The 13192-nt window shown below is 43.7% G+C and overlaps 1 pseudogene; it reads left to right on the top strand.

The window, feature by feature from the left end:
* The first annotated feature begins 717 nt into the window (after positions 1-717).
* Positions 718-1819, top strand: LOC149864434 (fibrous sheath-interacting protein 2-like; annotated as a pseudogene).
* The last annotated feature ends 11373 nt before the right edge of the window (positions 1820-13192 follow it).

The raw sequence follows: 13192 nt of genomic DNA, 5'->3' as shown, positions 1-13192 counted from the left end.
TCAATTTGAACCTTTTAATTGGTCCCTTGTATTGTGATTGGTTGTACAGCAGATACTATTTTCTTAACACCAAGGGAAACAACAGAGTGACAAAATTATAGAAGGCACTACAACTTGGTGGCCAGAGATTAGAAGACAGTAGCTTTGACATAGTTCTGCTATGTGTAAAATGAGGGGAATACTTTACCTCCTGCACTAGGGGCTAGGTATTTAGTTAGCAAGAGCCTGCACAGTCCTTGAAAAACATAAAGTCTGCACAGCAGACAGAGACTGAAGATGAGGAGGCAGAAGCACTGCCCGGGGAGAACACAGCTTTTGAGTTTTGGCACAAGATGGAGAAAATGTCTGCAAAGTAACTGATTCTTTTCCATAAGGAGAAGTGAGCTAGCTGATAAGTGCTTTCTCAGGGGAAGGGGTGGGGGTTAGAGACAGTCCCAGTGTCACAGGCACCTATTCAAATATGGAGCATGGAAGTGAGATTTCCTATCATTTCCCACTCAGCGTATGGCAGAGTCTCTGGACACAGGTTTCATTGCACAGGGTGTGTCCAGAGGCATATCCAACTCCTAGCCCCCTTGACACTTGTAATAGGGTAAACTGGCAAAATTAGGTCATCTCGAGGCTCATGTAGGGGAATCCTGGCCCTGCTGAAATTAGTGACAATCCTCCCCTGGGCTTCAAGATGGTCAGAATTGTCTTCCTTTGCCTTCAGGCTGTATGTCAGCCCTTCAAAAACAAAGTCCATTGCAGAACTCTCTTTCTGGAGCATTACCACTTTACCACTGTGCTGAAGCTGACAATATTGTTGAAAATACACTAAGAGGTGTTACTGAGCCTTTGGGTAACCGAAACAGTTTATCATCAGACCTCAGTAAAACAGTTCCTCTTATCATAGAAAAAGTAGAAGCAAATCTTTTGTCAACATTTTCTTCCCTTTTTCCTATTGCAGATTTGGATGCAGAAAAGACTTTGTTACTAAACTATGCAACTAGAAAAATACTAAATGCTTTGCATGTACTGCTGTCAAAACATCAGATGAACATGAATGAATATATCAGTGAGAGAGAATTTTTACACGCTGAAGACAGCCAAGCTATGGGAGACCTGTTCCATTCAGCTTGCACAAGCACCATAAAACATTCTTAATCTCACATTTTTGTTTGCAGAGACCTAACAAACAGGAAAAATATTTTAGCTCATAGGATAGCAGCTTCAATAGCAAAAGAAGTTTCCAAACCTGCATTTCAAGCCAGTTCAGAGGAGGAGACATTGCCTACTTCATCTTCAACAACAGAAGTTGTGAAGATTGTTGAAAAACTCCCTACTAATCTTGGCATGATAAAAAAGATTCCAAAACCAACTTTAAACCTACGTATTCCTGTGGTACCCATGACATTTGTGGAAGAAATATTAAGTAGATTCCTGTCAAAAGTCTTAAGTTCAACTGACGGCAGAAGCCCAAAGTACAGGAGATGTTTATCAAGAGCTGAAGTGAATCAAACTCCTGAGAACCTTAAACAGGCGTGGAACAAGGCCTGTCCAAACATAAAATCAGCCTTGTGGCATCTACAGATGCAGAACAACATTTACATCCAGAACATGAAGAAGCAGTTGACTAAGTTGTTCTTTCTATTTCCAGGAATATTTTTTTTAAAAATTGGATCTGAGCAACACCTTTATAATGATGTAACAGGTTTCAATGCACTTTTTTCCCCAAGAAGTGGCTACTGTAATAATTGAGGAACTCTCCAATAGCCCCTTTGTAGAGGCTGTTAGTGACAATCCACCAACACTGAGCCAAAGTGCGATGAACACGTAACTTTGTCAGCAACTCTGTCTCTTTCTCAAGTGTCTGTTAGTGCAGAGCCTAAGACAAGGAGTTCCGAGGAGCGATCCCAAGTTCAAGTGCAAACAAAACCCTAACAGGGATGAGGAGCTGCCTGTGAAAATAATCCCTCATGCTAGAATCAAACATGTACCCATTGGTCCACACTTGGTGTCTGAATATTTATGATTCATTTCCATGAAAACAGAACCACTTGAGGAACTGCAAGAAGCATTCATTGCTCAAACTGGGGGTGGCCTAAGAGACCTAAGAGCATTGTTGACTGAGAAGTGTCTTGAAGATGAAAGTTCAACATCTGAAGCACAGAGAAAAAAAGACAATCATTTCTCTCTGGGTAGCACAGGACAACCAGTTGTAAGACCAGGGGAGGTAAGTGGAACGAATAAGAGAGGGACAATCCTGTTTTGTGAAAGCCATTTTGCTTCTAACTGGATCTTTTGTTAATATGTTCATGTGGCATTGAAAGTCCATCTACTATGCATACTGAATGCTTTTATAAAGGTTGTGGACCATCTCCTAGAGAGCCTGTAGTGGGCCATCAGTGTGGAGGACCTTCACTAGCTGGGATTCTGGGTGAGTGGTAAGTAAATTCACTAATCTTGAATCTACTCTCTTTCCATGAAATCTATCTGGGGATAAGAAGAGGGCTGGAACCCCTTGGGTTAAATGTATGGACAAGACAGCTACAGCTCTCTGCTTTGCTCACTGATGGCAGAGACTAGTTCCAAGGCTCTTCAAGCTAAAAGGGCCATTTGGTCACTAGGAAAAGAAGGCCATGCATGGCAGAATAAGGGGCTTTGCCTCCCCTGAAAGGCTTGGGTCAAAACTAGAAACTGATAAATATGGGGGCTGTGGTGTGGGTGCCTAGTGTGATGAGGATGGTTTCAGGAGTTTGTTCTTCATAGGGCTGCAACCCTTATCTTCTTTCAAAGTAAAGCACAGAAGGTGTGTAAGAAATTATTTTTCTAAGCCAAATTTCTGAGCTTTGGATGGCTTGGACAATGGTTTCAAGATCCTACTCCTGAGTCCTGCTGCCCAAAATAAGGATATAAGACAGGGAGTATAAACCAGGCAATGAGTGCAGGTAACCCAGATTTGAAAATAGTGACGGGTAACCCAGACTCAGTTTATTTAGCAACCTGTGGGACTGACTATTTGGGTCTCATCACACCTCCAGAGTTTCTATTTAGAGAGTGGGAACTGACCAGTTTGTGGCACAGACATGTTTATGTGTGGATTGATTAAAAAAAAACCCAAAAAGAAACTTCATTTGTGACCTTGCTAGTGACCTGATCCAGGAAAAGACTTAAGTACAGAAATCTGACTGGAGTCAATAGAAGTGCTCACAGGCTTCAATGATTTGCAGTGTTCGGGCCTAGAACAAAGAATCTCTGTATTTGCCTAACTTAAAACCTGAGCTAGTGACCAATTGAAATCAATGGCCCCTGCCTGGAAAAGTGCATTTAAAGACTTTCCTTAACTGAGGCCTAGAAGAAGTATTTGGTCTTAATAGTTGATACACATAGTGGCTCCTTAGTGTTTGTTTTTTATCTGCTTTCAAACAGAAAGTTGAAATGCAACAGATAGACATAGCAGTTTTCCTTTAACAAAACTTGTCATTGCACAGTCCTGATTTTTCTGGGTGCTCAGCTGAAGTCCATAGGATGGTTGCAAATGCAAGTCTAAAAGGGGCTTGGTTGAATTCAGTCTCATTAGTGACCTGTAGGAAAAGCTGGCTTAGAAAGGATCCTGAGGAGGTATCCTCTCCAAAAGCTTTCTCTTTGATTTCTGGCCTTCAGCAGGACCTCATCTGGGAAGGTGCTGAAGCCTGTGTTGAATATTATGAAAGCTCTTCAACCCAAGGTGGACCTCCTTGCACAACTGGCAGTCTACTACACTGAGAATGATGAGGGAAGGGAGATAGAGAAAAAGCCTGAAGCAACAGTGGAAGGAAGAAAAGGAGCTGCAGCAGATAGAGGAGACCATTCAAGTTGAATCCTCTCTGTATTTGGGGAGCCTGTTGGTTTCATCCATGTACAGTGATTAATTAAGGTAACTTTTATGGTGTTACATCAAGAATAGGAGCTGTGGTTGAGTGGAATCTTCTGGGGTCTCTGGATAGAACTGTCCCTATGTTAGACCAGGTTCAGCATGAAGGTGCACAGGGCTCTCTTCAACTCTCTGCTTGCTTATAACTAGAACTTTTAATGGTTGCAACACAGTGGGACCAGACTGTGCCAATGACTCTGAGCTTCCATACAAGGCTAACTTACTCTGCCACCATGATACATGCTTCTTTCCATTGCCCAGATTAATCTACACAACCACAGCTGATGGAAGGACATGTTCAGCAGAGGGGCATTAGAGCAAAGGCATCTCTTTCAGCTACATCTGCTGTGTATCCAGAATTCACTAGGATAAAATTCTCAAACTGAGTGCCACAGCACTGTTGGGTGTTTTGAGATCCTTTCAGGGGTGCTGCAGGGTGCCATGCAATGTTAGCACTTGTAGGAGTGCAGACATGATTCACAAGATAAACCCAGAAATGTCCAATAGAAATCCAGAGTGTTTAAAACCATGCTGGCCTATTGTGGTCCTTTAAAGTTCTGTGCAACAGAAGAATTGCTCTAATAATTTTCTGTACTCAAACAAGTGAAGACTAAAAGCTTGCATTTTCCAAGAGGTACCTTGAGTCTAACAAGGTTGAGAATTGCTGCACTAAGGAAACAGTCCATGATGTCTGTCCCAGACTGGAGAACCTGGCCCCATATATGCAATCCTGCCTTGCTGCTGGGCTGCAGACAGAGGATCACAATGCTGCCTCCCTCCATAAGGCTTTGGAGGACCTGAGCGCAGGCTTTACCCAAAAATTTGAGTTCTAAAGACCTGTGAGGCTGGAGGCCTGGTCATGGCCCCTCCAATATTTTCAATAGCTTCCAACTGTTTAGTTAGAAGCAGTGAATGTTTCCATCTGTCAGAAGGGGAGACTTTCTGGGTGTGTCCATATGAGCATGTACATGCCTCTTGCCCCATCTCAAAACCCATTTGAGGTGGGGCAAGAGATACAAGCAGGAATGAAAAAATGTTCCCCATGCTGCAAACAAAACCTGGGTGAAAAAAATGGGTCAGGGCACAGTCCCAGACCAGGCAACCAGATTTTCAGTCCTCCAGAGATGCTCTGGCACAAGGCCAGAGCATCTCTATGATTGGCCCTTTCCCTACTCCTGAAGCACGCTGCCTGCCTATGCTGGCCATGCAGCAATGCAAGCTCCAGGGACCTGGAGCCGGACCCAGATCTGGACCCAGACCCAGCTTTTGCCAGGTAAAGAAAATAGAGTTAAAAAAGCTCTATCTATTCAACTGAAAAAGTGAGAAGGTTTAGCAGCAATTTGATTATGAGCTAAAAGCATCTCTACATAAGGGAAGTTTCTACATAGAGAAGGCTCTTAAATCTTGGTAAAGGCTCTTAAATCTTCCAGCCAGAGGCAGAAGAGAATGCAGTGGCTGGAAGATGTAACAGGACAAATTCATTCTAGGAATAAGGTGCACACTATTTTCTTGTTACACAATAGGTTATTAACTACAGGAACAACTTACCCAGGGGTATAATGAATTGTCCCTCACCTGAAGTCCTGAAATGAAGGCTGGGCCATTATAAAAGAGAGGTGGGAGCACCATGTGAAATTATTTGGGTCGATGCTGATAGCAGTTGCTGAAATTCTGCAGGCAGGCTCAGTGGGGATCAGACTAGGCGATCACTCTGGTCTCTCTCTGCCCTTCAAATCTATGAAGACTTTGTACATTTCAGGCCTTAGTGCCTCTTCTCTCCTTTCCATCCTTTGGATTGCCCTTCTCTATACTTTCTCTAGCTCTTCTGTCATCTTCTTACAGGCTGAGGACTAGAATTGCTCTCTCCTTCCTCATTCTAGATGAGAAGTTTTCCCTGTATCCACTTCCATTAGCAATACAGTGCCCATGCTGTTAACCCCTAGCTACTTTGCTCATTTCTAGAGATTCTTGGGCTTATTGCTTTCTTAATTCCCAATAGTGTATATGAATGATACCTGTGCATGTCATTCCTCTGTTCAGGTTGACTGGTTCTACAGGATTAGTATGGAATGACTTTCCTTCCATGAAATCTGCTGCTCTAATCTTTCCAATACATTGGTTAGTTTGGGTCTATTCCCTTAATGCTGCTCAGAGTGATGCCAAATGGCACATTTCATTGGTCAGGTGCCATGTCCAAGAATTGTGTGGCTTAAGCAATACTTCCTGACCTGGGCTTTCCAAGCCCTGCCACTCTGGACACACACAGAAAGGTGCAGAAAGGAGCTAGGAGAACTCTTTTGGTAGGGAATGGAGGGTGGATAGCAAAGGCAGTGGTAAAGCTATGAAGCATTTTCAGGAGGGGCTAGCAAGTGCAGCAGGAGTAGGCAGGAAAGACGCTCATATTGCACAAGGGAGGGAAAGCACAGAGAAACTGTGAAGATGTTATGAGGAGGAGGGAAATCAGTAAAAGCAGGGAAGAGGTTGAGCTGAGGCTGTATGGCAGACTGTTCCACACTTCATTTCAGAATGTAGGGCAGGGCCCTCCTTCCATCCATTTACTCGGGCTTCACTTGGTCACTCATGGCACCACCAGGAACTGTGGCTGAGAGGACAGCCCCACCACAACTGCCTTCCCCTCACTCTGTGGCTGTGTAATCCTGAGGATCACAGAGCCCTGCCTGACTTTTTTTTCCTTTTTCTTTTTTCATGGAACAGTTGGAAACGCTGTCTGAAGATGCTGGAAAGAAAGATCCTCCCATACAGAAGAAATGGGGGTTGATACAGGTATGTATGTGGAAGTGACACTGGTTAAGTTAGGTGATGTACTTAAGGTCACACAGAAAGTCCATAGCTAAGCCAGGAAGTGATTCTAGGCCTCCTGAATCTGCATTCATTGACCTACTCAGAGACCATCATTGCTGCCCTACCTACATTGCTGTCTCACACACAGTACTGCAGGAAGGGATAGTTAGTTCCTTACCTTCAAGCACAAAATTCTGCAGAGCTTGGCTGCATAAGAGGATACTGTCAAGCTGGTTATTAGCAATGTTCCCTCTAAGATCTAGCCATCCGTGAGTGCACCACTTCAGTCCGTGAGCATGCTGCTTTGTTCCTGCCTCTTAGAGGGAACCTTGATTGCTACACATTAGAGGGAACATTGCTGGTGAGCATCTCAGACCTACCAGTTTTCCCCCCCTCTGGTTTCTGCACCAAACCTGAGAACTTTCCTTTTGCCCTGAACCAAGTCTTTTCTGCTCAGTAGCTCCAGTTCTTCCCCTGAGGATGAGATTCCTTTTCTTAATCTTAAAGCTCAATCTCTTGTTTAAATCCTGAGCCTCATCCCTGACCTATGAGCCCATGCCCTCTGAGACCTTCTTGGCCTGCACAGTACTTCTCAGCTGTTTGTTAATGGGAAGAACAGCCATGAGGCGAAGCTCACTTGAAGGGGCTGGTGAGTGCAGCAGTTCCCCAGAGCCAGCGGATCCCGTGCTATGCCTGGCTCTGCCCCACTCCAGCCCCCTTCCCTGCCCCTGCCCCACCTTGGGGGCTGCTCTGGCCAGGGCCATGCTCTCCCTCCCCATGGGGAGGCTGGCACAGTGAACAGCGGAGTGGCCCCTACTCAGCTGAGTGGTAAGTGTGCTGCGCCTCAGGGGAGGTGCCCAAAGTTTCTGGGAATGCCACAGCCCTACTCCTCTCTGGGAAGGTCCTTGGCACCAGGGTCCACTGTTCTCCAGCCACAGCCAGCAGCAGAGCTCCTTGCAGCCCTGGGGGAGGCCCAGTTCCTCCAGGTGTGGGAACAATCTCCACAGAACAGTTTAAAGCACGGAAACATTTTTTTTATTGTGTGCAGCTGTGCACACAAGTGAAATGGCTGAGTGACTGCAAGACTGGACTGGAAATGTAAAGGTGGTTCCCTGTATAAAATCATATCCTCTCCACAAGAGTGGCTTGTTTCTTGAGGAAGGACCTCAGTCTACATGAACTTTGCAGACCCTTGCTTTATTCTTCTATATTAAGTGACTGCTCTTTTTTTCTCCACAGCAGCTGTCGCCAGTGTTCCAAAAAAAGGTGTTCCTTTTTAAAGAAGATACCATCCAGAGTGCACTCTATTGTCTCAAGTTGCCTACTACACCACAGGAAATTTCAGAAAGTCACACCAGAGATTATACCTACCTAATTATACCTTGCTTTAAGAAAAACAGGAAAAATATAAATAGAGTTAGGAAAAATGTGGTGTGGTGGAAGCTGCTAATTGTACTTTGTGGTTATTTGCAAGTTCATTGTCATGTAGTTAAACTCAACAAAGAGGGCAAACAGAGAAGGCAGACAGGAGGCATACTGCACAGGGAGGAGGGAGGCTGCTTTTTGGATGCATTATTTAGGAGTTAAGGTGCACTTCCAAGCAGTTGACTGTGCCACTGAAGGGGTGTCAGAGAGAGAGGGCAAGAGCCAGCCCAACCAGCACGTAGAGCCTCAAAGGGCCAGAGAACTCCCTGAGATAACTTGGAGGTGCCACCTAGCAAGGGTAGGGAGATAAAACCAGCAGATAATACTATTTGGATATGACAGTATTTTCCACCTGGGATCACAGATCATCAAAAGGCCCCTGGAATCATGGGAGCTGACACATCATTCTCAGGAAACAATTTTCGGACTCTTTACCTACAGTGACTGGGGTTTAACCAAAACTCCCTAAGCAAAAGAGCAGCATGGCACAGCTGCCGGAGGGGAGCAAATGCCCAGGACTGAGGTCCAGTCTGTCTTGGCCTGTCAACAGGGAGAGATGAAGGGAATGTCAGTGTTCTTGACTGCTGCTCCCCCTTGGGAGTTCAGGGCCACCAGGGGAGCTTTCAGGTTCACTTCTATGAAGGCCTGTATCATCTTTGACCCATCTCTAATTTATGCCACTTTTCCCTCAAGGGCTGGAATTACTCTAGTGCTGGGGAAGGGGGTACTGCCAGGGTCACTGCTGCCCACCCCTAAAATTCAAAGCGTAAGGGGAAGAGCTCCCAAGTTAGGGCTGGCCCCCAAATAATGAATATTTCTTTAATATAGACTGCCTATACATGTGTTCATTGGTGATCTAATTAGAGTGCATTGGAGCAGACATGATTAATTGAGTCTGATCCATGGTTTAATTAGAATGTTGCAGTATCACTACAACAACATATGTATTAAGCAGCCCCTGCACATTTTAAAATGGCCACAGGGCACTTTAACTAAACCTCATTGAATGAAGTTTAGATAAAGTGTCCTGAAGCCATTTTTAAACATACAGGGGCTAAATACACGTGATGGTGAGGCATTTTAAGTAGAATGGCTTCTCTGGAACTGCTCTAACTACTGCCTCCCACCCCCTCCCCCGTGCTTGCTTTTTGAACTCCCCCTCTCCATAGTGGGGACAGTTTCTAGGCTGCTGGCTTCCATATGGGCAGAACAGGAAACTCTGATGCCCACTCCCACCAGGAGCTTGTACTGCCTCCCTGAGGGCACAGCTGCTCCACAATGATCTTCTAGTGTAAGCCACAGGCTGTGGGCTGCTGAATCGTGTTCCAGTGAGTCCAGTTTCTACTTTCTACTGTTCCTTCTGCATCTCTAGCTTCAGGATTGTTTTCCATCCTTCCCCAGGTCAGGGTGGGTTTTTAAAATGCAAGCAAATGTCCAGGTTTTTGCTTTCCCTCTGCTTTTCCCAGGCAGAAGCAGCTCGGATGCTTGGGGCTAGGAGCAGCAGGAAGGTGATTGGCTGCTGGAGGTCACGTGCTCTGCACGCAAGCCTGACAAGGGTGTGTATGCATGTGCATGTGCATGCAGAGGAGCTCAGTGGGCAGCAGGGCTGGAGAGATAGGGGTATTTGTGTTAGTAGTGAAGGGCACTGGCAGTTCTGGGAGGGTAGGGGGCTGTGGATTGGGAGTAAGGGACACTTGCAGGGCTGGGGGGTCAGGGGTTTAGGAGTGAGGAGCAGAGGCAGGGTACAAGAATATCACTGCCCCCCCTGTGCAATCATATACCCCTTCCCTTCCCCTCCACAGGTGTCCTTTTTTCTTGATCCTGGAAATATGGTAACCCTACATTTAGTGAGATAAAAAAATATTGCAGTCCCACAGAATCTTCACCACACTACTAAAGCAATTCTTAAAACAGATGATGAACAGAACCAATTTATAACTGAAAGAGATTTCAGGAAAAATAGTTAGATAGAAGCTGCAATTTGCCAAGGACATAACTGAAGAATTCTTCAAGTTAAAACAGACATGTGTTGCACAAATCTAAATAGAGTTTACTGTGACTTAACTGCAGCACTATAAATCAATGTTCCAGAGGAAAAAATATAATCATAAGGTCATAAAAACAAAACAACCCCCTCCCCCAAACACAAACTAAAGATGTGATGGATACCAGTTCCTTCTGTCACAACCAGAAGGAGCATAATAATAGGAGTTGTGTCCAGCCATGAAATGGCAAAATCTGGATAGGACATTCCCAAAACCTATTCACTAGAATTCAGCTCACTGAAATTCAACCCAGAAGCGTGATTATTTACATTGCCAGTGTCATTTACAAGTTATTATGTTGTATCCTTAAAAACAAGTATAGTATTTGGCTAAACACAATGGAATTCAGGAGTGAGCCACTATTCACATCTGTATTGCATATATACTTTTGACAAAATAGGCAAAAACCAAAAACACAGGGTAACGTATTTGCCTGGTCCATGGACTAAAGAAAGTAATAATAAAACCTCTCGGTCACCCTGATATCTTGGGCTGAAAATCAAACTGCCACCAAATGGCATTAAGTTTTTAAGTAAATATGTTAGTTCATCCAATACAGGATACATATTGTCTAAACTGAGGTCTTTGTTAGACCTTGACTCCATGCAGCATCCAACGACTAGGGAGACAATGATCCTATTCCTCATGGAGCCTGTTACTCACTAGCCAGAGCAAGCAGGGAGCAAACGCTACTTGCACACATTGCTCTCAGCAGCTTTATTTAGAATGGAGACAGCTTCGGGCGAGCTCCCTCACAGGCAGTCTGTATACATGGGGAGCAGCCCTGAACATAAGTTCTTTTCACATTTTATACACCTCGGTTTATGCTCATTAACATTCACTCCACCTATGTCCCTCCCCCTGTTCCACCTATTTCTCCTCCCATGTCAAACTCTGCCTGTTTACAGTTTACTTAATTAGCATGGAATTGCCTATGCATTTCCTTCATTTACATGTCTCTCTGCTAAGAGTGCATGTGTAAGGCTTTGACCTACACTTCCTTTGGTTACTTGCTGTTTCTTTGCTGACTTCAGCACCATCTCCAAGGCTTTGCCTCTGCTTTATCTCCTGACAATAGCTGGTGGGCTGCATTTTGTTCTTCTTACACAATGGGCTCTAACACTATGAATTTGTTTAGAAAACTGCTTGCCTAAGCGTTTGCAAGGTTAGTCTTAATATATCACCCTGCCTTGTGACCAGCAGCTCTGCTGAGACACAGAAAAAAGCTTTCATTCAGCTGCACACTCAGTGCTTTCCAAAATCCATATCATTACCCTAACCCTTTATATTGTCTGCACTACAGAAAATAATATAATCTTGAGACTTCAACTAAATTACTTGGAACTATAATGACTACTTTAGGCTAATGATGTGGTGTTATTACTGCCTGCACAAGATGTTCTTTAGATATGTGCCCATTGCAATAAGTAGGATTTACAGATCAGCCCGGGGAAAAAAAAAGTTTCAGTATTTCAGGAAAAGCACCAAAACAATCCAAACAAAATAAAATTCTATATGAGACATAAGGAGTCAACACACTCTAAATTAAACACAGTTGAGCCTCATAATAAACACACCAGGGAGCTTCAGACTGCATCAGAACAGTGTGAGAAAATACTCAGAAGGCCTTCTGCTGAGAAAATAATCACAAAATAGTTATAAGATGTCCCTCCACATCCAGAAAACTGAACCCAGAAGAATAATACAAGAATTCTGGAAGTGAAATCTAGGGCCCAATTAAAACAACAGATTTCACTGACTGGGGAAAATACCCGTGGAGATACACTAAAACTGCAGTTCTACAAACAATTACTCCACATTTATAAGAACATCAACCACAACAGGACAATTCCCATTGCTAATTAAAGATTCAGAGAAAAGCTTTCAGTTTGTGGTGGCATCACAGCTGAAGCCGGCAACATTCTCTACTTCAAAGCACTATAAGGCCAGAAACTAAATATAAATGAAAACATAATCTCCTCTCATATATCATTATTCCCCAGGCTCAAAAACAATTGACAGACCTCACTAGTCAAGGAAATACTTCGAATCACAATGCTAAGCATTCCCAAACTGGCACCCTGAGCATCAGCACAAGTCGCTGGGAAGAATACCAAAAGGAGCAAACTGAAATGCTACAGGTCATTACACAAAACTATCACACCAGCAGACTACCCTACCCCTTACTAAATTTACCAGATCAGTCACCACAGAAAAAAATGTGAAAATCAGAAAGCAGGCAACAAACTCACAGAGCAGCAACTGTGACACAGGAGATTTGGATAGAGATGCTTTGCACTCAGATTCCCCAAACAAAAGGAAATATGTCTCAAATTCATAGGAAGCCGAGATGGTTTCTCATACAAAAGCAGCTAGGAAAAGCTGTGTCTGCCCTTGGCAGGAAGAAAACACGGTAGTGTCATTTGTTAGCCATTGTAATAACAAATAGGCATGATTATTTAAATTACAAACACTAACTACAATCCTTCCTAGGTCTATATCGCCATATTGGGGTCTCTCTCCCTCCCTCTCTTTTATTTATTATTTTAGTTTCAGCAACATTTCTACATCTTATTATGACAATAAGATTGTCGTGAGTTCAACTGAACTGGCTGGGATGATCTAGTTACGGATGATCCTGCTTTGAGCAGGGGTTTGGACTAGATGACTTCTTGAGGTCCCTTCCAATCCTAACTGTCTATAATTCTATGAAAAAAGGCCCTAGGGGCCATTTTGGGATATAACAGGAGAATAACCAATGGTGACACAGCTTCCTTCCCCTTCCCCACCCCCAGGTATAAGTACATATTAAAGAGATAGTCATAATTTGCTGTTCCTTTTCCACAGGAGATTAAAATTTCTCATTTCTTTTGTTCTGTAAAATGAAGCTTCTCATAAAATTAAAAATAATCTGAATAAAATGTTTTGAGTTATTCTCAATTGCTTTGGTTTTTTTGCATTTCACTTTTAATGTATATATATTTATATTACTGAATCTCCCCAGTTAGTTCTACATGTGGCAGCA

This window comes from Crocodylus siamensis, chromosome 5 (assembly GCF_052110815.1).
Source record: "Crocodylus siamensis isolate JL-2025a chromosome 5, ASM5211081v1, whole genome shotgun sequence".
In the NCBI taxonomy this organism is placed as follows: Eukaryota; Metazoa; Chordata; order Crocodylia; family Crocodylidae; genus Crocodylus; species Crocodylus siamensis.
This window is presented reverse-complemented; position numbering and strand designations above follow the sequence as displayed.